We start from the raw sequence: 12,754 nt of genomic DNA, 5'->3' as shown, positions 1-12,754 counted from the left end.
ACACACACGGCTGTGTCCTCAGCCCCTTACTGTACTCTCTGTATACACACGGCTGTGTCCCTCAGCCCCCTACTGTACTCCCTGTACACACAGAGCTGTGTCCTCAGCCCCCTACTGTACTCCCTGTACACACACGGTTGTGTCCGTCAGCCCCATACTGTACTCCCTGTACACACACGGATGTGTCCCTCAGCCCCCGACTGTACTCCCTGTCCACACACGGCTGTGTCCCTCAGCCCCCTACTGTACTCCCTGTACACACACGGCTCTGTCTTCAGACCCCTACTGTACTCCCTGTCCACACCGGGCTGTGTCCTCAGCCCCCTACTGTACTCCCTGTACACACAGGGCTGCGTCCCTCAGCCCCCTACTGTACTTCCTGTACACACACGGCTGTGTCCTCAGCCCCTTACTGTACTCTCTGTATACACACGGCTGTGTCCCTCAGCCCCCTACTGTACTCCCTGTACACACAGAGCTGTGTCCTCAGCCCCCTACTCTACTCCCTGTACACACACGGTTGTGTCCGTCAGCCCCCTACTGAACTCCCTGTACACACACGGCTCTGTCTTCAGACCCCTACTGTACTCCCTGTACACACAGAGCTGTGTTCTCAGCCCCCTACTGTACTCCCTGTACACACACGGCTGTGTCCCTCAGCACCTTACTGTACTCGCTGCACACACACGGATGTGTCCCTCAGCCACCTACTGTACTCCCTGTCCACACACGGCTGTGTCCCTCATCCCCCTACTGTACTCCCTGTCCACCCACGGCTCGGTCTTCAGACCCCTACTGTACTCCCTGTACACACACGGATGTGTCCCTCAGCCCCCTACTGTACTCCCTGTACACACACGGCTGTTTCGCTCAGCCCCCTGCTGTACTCCCTGTACACACACGGCTGTGAGCCTCAGCCCCCTACTGTACTCCCTGTATACACACGGCTGTGTCCCTCAGTCCCCTACTGTACTCCCTGTACACACACGGCTGTGTCCCTCATCCCCCTACTCTACTCCCTGTACACACACGGCTGTGTCCTCAGCCACCTACTGTACTCCCTGTACACACACGGATGTGTCCATCAGACCCCTACTGTACTCCCTGTGCACACACGGCTGTGTACTCAGACCCCTACTGTAATCCCTGTACACACACGGCTGTGTCCTCAGCCCCCTACTGTACTCCCTGTACACACACGGCTGTGTCCCTCAGCCCCCTACTGTACTCCCTGTACACACACGGCTGTGTCCCTCAGCCCCCTACTCTACTCCCTGTACACACACAGCTGTGTTCCTCAGTCACCTACTGTACTCCCTGTACACACACGGCTGTGTCCCTCAGCCCCCTACTGTACTCCCTGTACACACACGGCTGTGTCCCTCAGCCCCTTACTGTACTCCCTGTATATACAAGGCTGTGTCCTCAGGCCCCTACTGTACTCCCTGTACACACACGGCTGTGTCCCTCAGCCCCCTACTGTACTCTCTGTATATACACGGCTGTGTCCCTCAGCCCCCTACTGTACTTCCTGTACACACACGGCTGTGTCCTCAGCCCCTTACTGTACTCTCTGTATACACACGGCTGTGTCCCTCAGCCCCCTACTGTACTCCCTGTACACACAGAGCTGTGTCCTCAGCCCCCTACTGTACTCCCTGTACACACACGGTTGTGTCCGTCAGCCCCATACTGTACTCCCTGTACACACACGGATGTGTCCCTCAGCCCCCGACTGTACTCCCTGTCCACACCGGGCTGTGTCCTCAGCCCCCTACTGTACTCCCTGTACACACAGGGCTGCGTCCCTCAGCCCCCTACTGTACTTCCTGTACACACACGGCTGTGTCCTCAGCCCCTTACTGTACTCTCTGTATACACACGGCTGTGTCCCTCAGACCCTACTGTACTCCCTGTACACACAGAGCTGTGTCCTCAGCCCCCTACTGTACTCCCTGTACACACACGGTTGTGTCCGTCAGCCCCCTACTGAACTCCCTGTCCACACACGGCTCTGTCTTCAGACCCCTACTGTACTCCCTGTACACACAGAGCTGTGTCCTCAGCCCCCTACTGTACTCCCTGTACACACACGGCTGTGTCCCTCAGCACCTTACTGTACTCGCTGCACACACACGGATGTGTCCCTCAGCCACCTACTGTACTCCCTGTCCACACACGGCTGTGTCCCTCATCCCCCTACTGTACTCCCTCTCCACCCACGGCTGTGTCTCGCAGCCCCCTACTGTACTCCCTGTACACACACGGCTGTGTCCTCAGCCCCCTACTGTACTCCCTGTACACACACGGCTGTGTCCCTCAGCCCCCTACTCTACTCCCTGCACACACACGGCTGTGTCCTCAGTCCCCTACTGTACTCCCTGTACACACATGGCTGTGTCCACAGTCCCCTACTGTACTCCCTGTACACACAGAACTGTGTCCTCAGCCCCCTACTGTACTCCCTGTACACACACGGCTGTGTCCCTCAGCCCCCTACTGTACTTCCTGTACACACACGGCTGTGTCCCTCAGCCCCCTACTCTACTCCCTGTACACGCACGGATGTGTCCCTCAGCCCCCTACTGTACTCCCTGTGCACACACTTCTGTGTACTCAGACCACTACTGTACTCCCTGTACACACACGGCTGTGTCCTCAGCCCCCTACCCTACTCCCTGTGCACACACGGATGTGTCCCTCAGCCCCCTACTGTACTCCATGTGCACACACGGCTGTGTACACAGACCACTACTGTACTCCCTGTGCACACACGGCTGTGTACTCAGACCACTACTGTACTCCCTGTACACACACGGCTGTGTCCTAAGCCCCCTACACTCTCCCTGTACACACACGGCTGTGTCCCTCAGCCTCCTACTCTACTCCCTGTACACACACGGCTGTGTCCTCAGCCACCTACTGTACTCCCTGTACACACACGGATGTGTCCCTCAGCCCCCTACTGTACTCCCTGTGCACACACTTCTGTGTACTCAGACCACTACTGTACTCCCTGTACACACACGGCTGTGTCCTCAGCCCCCTACTGTTCTCCCTGTACACACACGGCTGTGTCCCTCAGCCCCCTACTGTACTACCTGTACACACAGGGCTGTGTCCCTCAGCCCCCTACTCTACTCCCTGTACACACACAGCTGTGTCCCTCAGCCCCCTACTATACTCCCTGTACACACACGGCTGTGTCCCTCAGCCCCCTACTGTACTCCCTGTACACACACAGCTGTGTCCTCAGCCCACCACTGTACTCCCGGTCCACACACGGATGTGTCTCTCAGCCCCCTACTGTACTCCCTGTACACACACGGCTGTGTCCCTCAGCCCCTCACTGTACTCCCTGTATACACACGGCTGTGTCCTCAGGCCCCTACTGTACTCCTTGTACACACAGGGCTGTGTCCCTCAGCCCCCTACTGTACTTCCTGTACACACACGGCTGTGTCCTCAGCCCCTTACTGTACTCCCTGTATACACACGGCTGTGTCCCTCAGCCCCCTACTGTACTCCCTGTAAACACAGAGCTGTGTCCTCAGCCCCCTACTGTACTCCCTGTACACACACGGCTGTGTCCCTCAGCCCCCTACTGTACTCCCTGTACACACACGGCTGTGTCCTCAGCCCCCTACTGTACTCCCTGTACACACACGGCTGTGTCCCTCAGCCCCCTACTCTACTCCCTGTGCACACACGGCTGTGTCCTCAGTCCCCTACTGTACTCCCTGTACACACACAGCTGTGTCCCTCAGCCCCCTACTGTACTCCCTGTACACACACAGCTGTGTCCGTCAGCCCCTTACTGTACTCCCTGTCCACACAGGGCTGTGTCCTCAGCCTCCTACTGTACTCCCTGTACACACACGGCTGCATCCCTCAGCCCCCTACTGTACTCCCTGTACACACACGGCTGTGTCCCTCAGCCCCCTACTCTACTCCCTGTACACACACGGCTGTGTCCTCAGCAACCTACTGTACTCCCTGTAAACACACGGATGTGTCCCTCAGCCCCCTACTGTACTCCCTGTGCACACACGGCTGTGTACTCAGACCCCTACTGTACTCCCTGTACGCACACGGCTGTGTCCTCAGCCCCCTACTGTACTCCCTGTACACACACGGCTGTGTCCCTCAGCCCCCTACTGTACTCCCTGTACACACACCGCTGTGTCCCTCAGCCCCCTACTCGACTCCCTGTACACACACAGCTGTGTCGCTCAGCCCCCTACTGTACTCCCTGTACACACACGGCTGTGTCCCTCAGCCCCCTACTGTACTCCCTGTACACACACAGCTGTGTCCTCAGCCCACTACTTTACTCCCTGTCCACACACGGCTGTGTCCCTCAGCCCCCTACTGTACTCCCTGTACACACACGGCTGTGTCCCTCAGCACCTCACTGTACTAACTGTATACACACGGCTGTGCCCTCAGGCCCCGACTGTACTCCCTGTACACACAGGGCTGTGTACCTCAGCCCCCTACTGTACTTCCTGTACACACACGGCTGTGTCCTCAGCCCCTTACTGTACTCCCTGTATACACACGGCTGTGTCCCTCAGCCCCCTACTGTACTCCCTGTACACACAGAGCTGTGTCCTCAGCCCCCTACTGTACTCCCTGTACACACACGGCTGTGTCCTTCAGCCCCTTACTGTACTCCCTGTACACACACGGATGTGTCCCTCAACCCCCTACTGTGCTCCCTGTCCACACACGGCTGTGTCCCTCAGCCCCCTACTATACTCCCTGTCCACCCACGGCTCTGTCTTCAGACCCCTACTGTACTCCCTGTACACACACGGATGTGTCCCTCAGCCCCCTACTGTACTCCCTGTACACACACGGCTGTGTCGCTCAGCCCCCTGCTGTACTCCCTGTACACACACGGCTGTGACCCTCAACCCCCTACTGTACTCCCTGTACACACACGGCTGTGTCCCTCATTCCCCTACTGTACTCCCTGTACACACACGGCTGTGTCCCTCAGCCCCCTACTGTACTCCCTGTCCACACACGGCTGTGTCCCTCAGCCCCCTACTCTACTCCCTGCACACACACGGCTGCGTCCTCAGTCCCCTACTGTACTCCCTGTACACACATGGCTGTGTCCTCAGCCCCCTACTGTACTCCCTGTACACACACGGCTGTGTCCCTCAGCCCCCTACTGTACTCCCTGTACACACACGGCTGTGTCCCTCAGCCCCCTACTCTACTCCCTGTACACACACGGCTGTGTCCTCAGCCACCTACTGTACTCCCTGTACACACACGGATGTGTCCATCAGACCCCTACTGTACTCCCTGTGCACACACGGCTGTGTACTCAGACCCCTACTGTAATCCCTGTACACACACGGCTGTGTCCTCAGCCCCCTACTGTACTCCCTGTACACACACGGCTGTGTCCCTCAGCCCCCTACTGTACTCCCTGTACACACACGGCTGTGTCCCTCAGCCCCCTACTCTACTCCCTGTACACACACAGCTGTGTTCCTCAGTCACCTACTGTACTCCCTGTACACACACGGCTGTGTCCCTCAGCCCCCTACTGTACTCCCTGTACACACACGGCTGTGTCCCTCAGCCCCTTACTGTACTCCCTGTATATACAAGGCTGTGTCCTCAGGCCCCTACTGTACTCCCTGTACACACACGGCTGTGTCCCTCAGCCCCCTACTGTACTCCCTGTACACACACGGCTGTGTCCCTCAGCCCCTTACTGTACTCTCTGTATATACACGGCTGTGTCCTCAGGCCCCTACTGTACTCCCTGTACACACAGGGCTGTGTCCCTCAGCCCCCTACTGTACTTCCTGTACACACACGGCTGTGTCCTCAGCCCCTTACTGTACTCTCTGTATACACACGGCTGTGTCCCTCAGCCCCCTACTGTACTCCCTGTACACACAGAGCTGTGTCCTCAGCCCCCTACTGTACTTCCTGTACACACACGGTTGTGTCCGTCAGCCCCATACTGTACTCCCTGTACACACACGGATGTGTCCCTCAGCCCCCGACTGTACTCCCTGTCCACACACGGCTGTGTCCCTCAGCCCCCTACTGTACTCCCTGTACACACACTGCTCTGTCTTCAGACCCCTACTGTACTCCCTGTCCACACCGGGCTGTGTCCTCAGCCCCCTACTGTACTCCCTGTACACACAGGGCTGCGTCCCTCAGCTCCCTACTGTACTTCCTGTACACACACGGCTGTGTCCTCAGCCCCTTACTGTACTCTCTGTATACACACGGCTGTGTCCCTCAGCCCCCTACTGTACTCCCTGTACACACAGAGCTGTGTCCTCAGCCCCCTACTCTACTCCCTGTACACACACGGTTGTGTCCGTCAGCCCCCTACTGAACTCCCTGTACACACACGGCTCTGTCTTCAGACCCCTACTGTACTCCCTGTACACACAGAGCTGTGTCCCTCAGCCCCCTACTGTACTCCCTGTACACACACGGCTGTGTCCCTCAGCACCTTACTGTACTCGCTGCACACACACGGATGTGTCCCTCAGCCACCTACTGTACTCCCTGTCCACACACGGCTGTGTCCCTCATCCCCCTACTGTACTCCCTGTCCACCCACGGCTCTGTCTTCAGACCCCTACTGTACTCCCTGTACACACACGGATGTGTCCCTCAGCCCCCTACTGTACTCCCTGTACACACACGGCTGTTTCGCTCAGCCCCCTGCTGTACTCCCTGTACACACACGGCTGTGACCCTCAGCCCCCTACTGTACTCCCTGTACACACACGGCTGTGTCCCTCAGTCCCCTACTGTACTCCCTGTACACACACGGCTGTGTCTCGCAGCCCCCTACTGTACTCCCTGTCCACACACGGCTGTGTCCTCAGCCCCCTACTGTACTCCCTGTACACACACGGCTGTGTCCCTCAGCCCCCTACTCTACTCCCTGCACACACACGGCTGTGTCCTCAGTCCCCTACTGTACTCCCTGTACACACATGGCTGTGTCCACAGTCCCCTACTGTACTCCCTGTACGCACAGAGCTGTGTCCTCAGCTCCCTACTGTACTCCCTGTACACACACGGCTGTGTCCCTCAGCCCCCTACTGTACTTCCTGTACACACACGGCTGTGTCCTCAGCCCGTTACTGTACTCCCTGTACACACAACGGCTGTGTCCTCAGCCCCCTACTGTACTCCCTGTACACACACGGCTGTGTCCATCAGCCCCCTACTCTACTCCCTGTGCTCACACGGCTGTGTCCTCAGTCCCCTACTGTACTCCCAGTGCACACAGGGCTGTGTCCCTCAGTCCCCTACTGAACTCCCTGTACATTCAGAGCTGTGTCCTCAGCCCCCTACTGTACTCCCTGTACACACACGGCTGCGTCCCTCAGCCCCCTACTGTACTCCCTGTACACACACGGCTGTGTCCCTTAGCCCCCTACTGTACTCCCTGTACACACACGGCTGTGTCCCTCAGCCCCCTACTCTACTCCCTGTACACACACGGATGTGTCCCTCAGCCCCCTACTGTACTCCCTGTGCACACACGGCTGTGTACACAGACCACTACTGTACTCCCTGTGCACACACGGCTGTGTACTCAGACCACTACTGTACTCCCTGTACACACACGGCTGTGTCCTCAGCCCCCTACTGTTCTCCCTGTACACACACGGCTGTGTCCCTCAGCCCCCTACTCTACTCCCTGTACACACACGGCTGTGTCCTCAGCCACCTACTGTACTCCCTGTACACACACGGATGTGTCCCTCAGCCCCCTACTGTACTCCCTGTGCACACACTTCTGTGTACTCAGACCACTACTGTACTCCCTGTACACACACGGCTGTGACCTCAGCCCCCTACTCTACTCCCTGTGCACACACGGATGTGTCCCTCAGCCCCCTACTGTACTCCCTGTGCACACACGGCTGTGTACACAGACCACTACTGTACTCCCTGTGCACACACGGCTGTGTTCTCAGACCACTACTGTACTCCCTGTACACACACGGCTGTGTCCTCAGCCCCCTACTGTTCTCCCTGTACACACACGGCTGTGTCCCTCAGCCTCCTACTCTACTCCCTGTACACACACGGCAATGTCCTCAGCCACCTACTGTACTCCCTGTACACACACGGATGTGTCCCTCAGCCCCCGACTATACTCCCTGTGCACACACTTCTGTGTACTCAGACCACTACTGTACTCCCTGTACTCACACGGCTGTGTCCTCAGCCCCCTACTGTTCTCCCTGTACACACACGGCTGTGTCCCTCAGCCCCCTACTGTACTACCTGTACACACACGGCTGTGTCCCTCAGCCCCCTACTCTACTCCCTGTACACACACAGCTGTGTCCCTCAGCCCCCTACTGTACTCCCTGTACACACACGGCTGTGTCCCTCAGCCCCCTACTGTACTCCCTGTACACACACAGCTGTGTCCTCAGCCCACCACTGTACTCCCGGTCCACACACGGATGTGTCTCTCAGCCCCCTACTGTACTCCCTGTACACACACGGCTGTGTCCCTCAGCCCCTCACTGTACTCCCTGTATACACACGGCTGTGTCCTCAGGCCCCTACTGTACTCCTTGTACACACAGGGCTGTGTCCCTCAGCCCCCTACTGTACTTCCTGTACACACACGGCTGTGTCCTCAGCCCCTTACTGTACTCCCTGTATACACACGGCTGTGTCCCTCAGCCCCCTACTGTACTCCCTGTAAACACAGAGCTGTGTCCTCAGCCCCCTACTGTACTCCCTGTACACACACGGCTGTGTCCCTCAGCCCCCTACTGTACTCCCTGTACACACACGGCTGTGTCCTCAGCCCCCTACTGTACTCCCTGTACACACACGGCTGTGTCCCTCAGCCCCCTACTCTACTCCCTGTGCACACACGGCTGTGTCCTCAGTCCCCTACTGTACTCCCTGTACACACACAGCTGTGTCCCTCAGCCCCCTACTGTACTCCCTGTACACACACAGCTGTGTCCGTCAGCCCCTTACTGTACTCCCTGTCCACACAGGGCTGTGTCCTCAGCCTCCTACTGTACTCCCTGTACACACACGGCTGCATCCCTCAGCCCCCTACTGTACTCCCTGTACACACACGGCTGTGTCCCTCAGCCCCCTACTCTACTCCCTGTACACACACGGCTGTGTCCTCAGCAACCTACTGTACTCCCTGTAAACACACGGATGTGTCCCTCAGCCCCCTACTGTACTCCCTGTGCACACACGGCTGTGTACTCAGACCCCTACTGTACTCCCTGTACGCACACGGCTGTGTCCTCAGCCCCCTACTGTACTCCCTGTACACACACGGCTGTGTCCCTCAGCCCCCTACTCTACTCCCTGTACACACACCGCTGTGTCCCTCAGCCCCCTACTCGACTCCCTGTACACACACAGCTGTGTCCCTCAGCCCCCTACTGTACTCCCTGTACACACACGGCTGTGTCCCTCAGCCCCCTACTGTACTCCCTGTACACACACAGCTGTGTCCTCAGCCCACTACTTTACTCCCTGTCCACACACGGCTGTGTCCCTCAGCCCCCTACTGTACTCCCTGTACACACACGGCTGTGTCCCTCAGCCCCCTACTGTACTCACTGTACACACACGGCTGTGTCCCTCAGCACCTCACTGTACTAACTGTATACACACGGCTGTGTCCTCAGGCCCCGACTGTACTCCCTGTACACACAGGTCTGTGTACCTCAGCCCCCTACTGTACTTCCTGTACACACACGGCTGTGTCCTCAGCCCCTTACTGTACTCCCTGTATACACACGGCTGTGTCCCTCAGCCCCCTACTGTACTCCCTGTACACACAGAGCTGTGTCCTCAGCCCCCTACTGTACTCCCTGTACACACACGGCTGTGTCCTTCAGCCCCTTACTGTACTCCCTGTACACACACGGATGTGTCCCTCAACCCCCTACTGTGCTCCCTGTCCACACACGGCTGTGTCCCTCAGCCCCCTACTATACTCCCTGTCCACCCACGGCTCTGTCTTCAGACCCCTACTGTACTCCCTGTACACACACGGATGTGTCCCTCAGCCCCCTACTGTACTCCCTGTACACACACGGCTGTGTCGCTCAGCCCCCTGCTGTACTCCCTGTACACACACGGCTGTGACCCTCAGCCCCCTACTGTACTCCCTGTACACACACGGCTGTGTCCCTCATTCCCCTACTGTACTCCCTGTACACACACGGCTGTGTCCCTCAGCCCCCTACTGTACTCCCTGTCCACACACGGCTGTGTCCCTCAGCCCCCTACTCTACTCCCTGCACACACACGGCTGTGTCCTCAGTCCCCTACTGTACTCCCTGTACACACACGGCTGTGTCCCTCAGCCCCCTACTGTACTCCCTGTCCACACACGGCTGTGTCCCTCAGCCCCCTACTCTACTCCCTGCACACACACGGCTGCGTCCTCAGTCCCCTACTGTACTCCCTGTACACACATGGCTGTGTCCTCAGCCCCCTACTGTACTCCCTGTACACACACGGCTGTGTCCCTCAGCCCCCTACTGTACTCCCTGTACACACACGGCTGTGTCCCTCAGCCCCCTACTCTACTCCCTGTACACACACGGCTGTGTCCTCAGCCACCTACTGTACTCCCTGTAAACACACGGATGTGTCCATCAGACCCCTACTGTACTCCCTGTGCACACACGGCTGTGTACTCAGACCCCTACTGTAATCCCTGTACACACACGGCTGTGTCCTCAGCCCCCTACTGTACTCCCTGTACACACACGGCTGTGTCCCTCAGCCCCCTACTGTACTCCCTGTACACACACGGCTGTGTCCCTCAGCCCCCTACTCTACTCCCTGTACACACACAGCTGTGTTCCTCAGTCACCTACTGTACTCCCTGTACACACACGGCTGTGTCCCTCAGCCCCCTACTGTACTCCCTGTACACACACGGCTGTGTCCCTCAGCCCCTTACTGTACTCCCTGTATATACAAGGCTGTGTCCTCAGGCCCCTACTGTACACCCTGTACACACACGGCTGTGTCCCTCAGCCCCCTACTGTACTCCCTGTACACACACGGCTGTGTCCCTCAGCCCCTTACTGTACTCTCTGTATATACACGGCTGTGTCCTCAGGCCCCTACTGTACTCCCTGTACACACAGGGCTGTGTCCCTCAGCCCCCTACTGTACTTCCTGTACACACACGGCTGTGTCCTCAGCCCCTTACTGTACTCTCTGTATACACACGGCTGTGTCCCTCAGCCCCCTACTGTACTCCCTGTACACACAGACCTGTGTCCTCAGCCCCCTACTGTACTCCCTGTACACACACGGTTGTGTCCGTCAGCCCCATACTGTACTCCCTGTACACACACGGATGTGTCCCTCAGCCCCCGACTGTACTCCCTGTCCACACACGGCTGTGTCCCTCAGCCCCCTACTGTACTCCCTGTACACACACTGCTCTGTCTTCAGACCCCTACTGTACTCCCTGTCCACACCGGGCTGTGTCCTCAGCCCCCTACTGTACTCCCTGTACACACAGGGCTGCGTCCCTCAGCCCCCTACTGTACTTCCTGTACACACACGGCTGTGTCCTCAGCCCCTTACTGTACTCTCTGTATACACACGGCTGTGTCCCTCAGCCCCCTACTGTACTCCCTGTACACACAGAGCTGTGTACTCAGCCCCCTACTCTACTCCCTGTACACACACGGTTGTGTCCGTCAGCCCCCTACTGAACTCCCTGTACACACACGGCTCTGTCTTCAGACCCCTACTGTACTCCCTCTACACACAGAGCTGTGTCCTCAGCCCCCTACTGTACTCCCTGTACACACACGGCTGTGTCCCTCAGCACCTTACTGTACTCGCTGCACACACACGGATGTGTCCCTCAGCCACCTACTGTACTCCCTGTCCACACACGGCTGTGTCCCTCATCCCCCTACTGTACTCCCTGTCCACCCACGGCTCTGTCTTCAGACCCCTACTGTACTCCCTGTACACACACGGATGTGTCCCTCAGCCCCCTACTGTACTCCCTGTACACACACAGCTGTTTCGCTCAGCCCCCTGCTGTACTCCCTGTACACACACGGCTGTGACCCTCAGCCCCCTACTGTACTCCCTGTACACACACGGCTGTGTCCCTCAGTCCCCTACTGTACTCCCTGTACACACACGGCTGTGTCTCGCAGCCCCCTACTGTACTCCCTGTCCACACACGGCTGTGTCCTCAGCCCCCTACTGTACTCCCTGTACACACACGGCTGTGTCCCTCAGCCCCCTACTCTACTCCCTGCACACACACGGCTGTGTCCTCAGTCCCCTACTGTACTCCCTGTACACACATGGCTGTGTCCACAGTCCCCTACTGTACTCCCTGTACACACAGAGCTGTGTCCTCAGCCCCCTACTGTACTCCCTGTACACACACGGCTGTGTCCCTCAGCCCCCTACTGTACTTCCTGTACACACACGGCTGTGTCCTCAGCCCGTTACTGTACTCCCTGTATACACACGGCTGTGTCCCTCAGCCCCCTACTGTACTCCCTGTATACACAGAGCTGTGTCCTCAGCCCCCTACTGTACTCCCTGTACACACACGGCTGTGTCCCTCAGCCCCCTACTGTACTCCCTGTACACACAACGGCTGTGTCCTCAGCCCCCTACTGTACTCCCTGTACACACACGGCTGTGTCCATCAGCCCCCTACTCTACTCCCTGTGCACACACGGCTGTGTCC

The sequence above is a fragment of the Chiloscyllium punctatum genome, chromosome 29, assembly GCF_047496795.1.
Source record: "Chiloscyllium punctatum isolate Juve2018m chromosome 29, sChiPun1.3, whole genome shotgun sequence".
NCBI lineage: Eukaryota > Metazoa > Chordata > Chondrichthyes > Orectolobiformes > Hemiscylliidae > Chiloscyllium > Chiloscyllium punctatum.
The sequence above is the reverse complement of the archived record's forward strand: the minus strand, read 5'-3'. Positions refer to the sequence as shown.